Source organism: Penaeus monodon, chromosome 34 (assembly GCF_015228065.2).
Source record: "Penaeus monodon isolate SGIC_2016 chromosome 34, NSTDA_Pmon_1, whole genome shotgun sequence".
Classification (NCBI taxonomy): domain Eukaryota; kingdom Metazoa; phylum Arthropoda; class Malacostraca; order Decapoda; family Penaeidae; genus Penaeus; species Penaeus monodon.
This window is the reverse complement of record NC_051419.1, coordinates 4,089,762-4,090,562: the sequence shown is the minus strand read 5'-3', so window position 1 is coordinate 4,090,562 and position 801 is coordinate 4,089,762.

The window sequence follows — 801 nt, the reverse complement described above, 5'->3', positions numbered from 1 at the left end:
TTCTATATTATTTCATTTTCCTTTTTTTCTGTTCTAACAGCACAGGAATAAATAGAATTATTGCACATTGCACGGGAGAGGAAATTGAAACGTCTGCAGATCAATGCTTCCCACTGACTGCAATTGCGGAATGGGAATCAGGAGGTCAAAGGCTTTGTTCTCGACTTTGCCACAGGATTCCTAAAAAGGTCATTTCGCAAAGATGACTTCCGTGTCTCCGCTAATTTGTAAATCCAGCACAATTTCCATAGGGAGTCTCCAAGTGCGCTTGCAGAGCCGAATGAAATGTTATGTGAGCAGTTTTCCAGATAAAGTATGAGTCGGATGAAAATCTGTTCTGCAAGTATGGTTGCTGAGTCGAATTAAAATCCTGTTATACAGACAGTTCTCCTAATATGGTTTTTGGAGTCGAATAAAATCCTATGACGAAGAAACGATACTCCTAATACTAATTTGTAATCAATACTTCCAACCTCGATTTTTGAGTTGCATAGAATCCTACATCTTTATAAACGAGATCCTCCAAGTCCGGTTTTGAAGTGGAATAGAATCCTTTATAAGAAAAAAAATAGACGTAACAAAGCAGTGCCCGAGCGAGGTAGAATCCGACTCCTTTCATTACCGCGGTCTGGCTCTTCAAAAGCACTATATCCAGCTTATGTAAATGGGTGTTATCAATACGAATATTTGCGCAGTATATCATCAGTGTTCCTCTCAATCAAGAAATCTAGGGACGCGTGAAATTTCTCATCAAAACGCTTTACATGTGACAGAACATTTGTTTTCTTTCCTTCTTGCGCA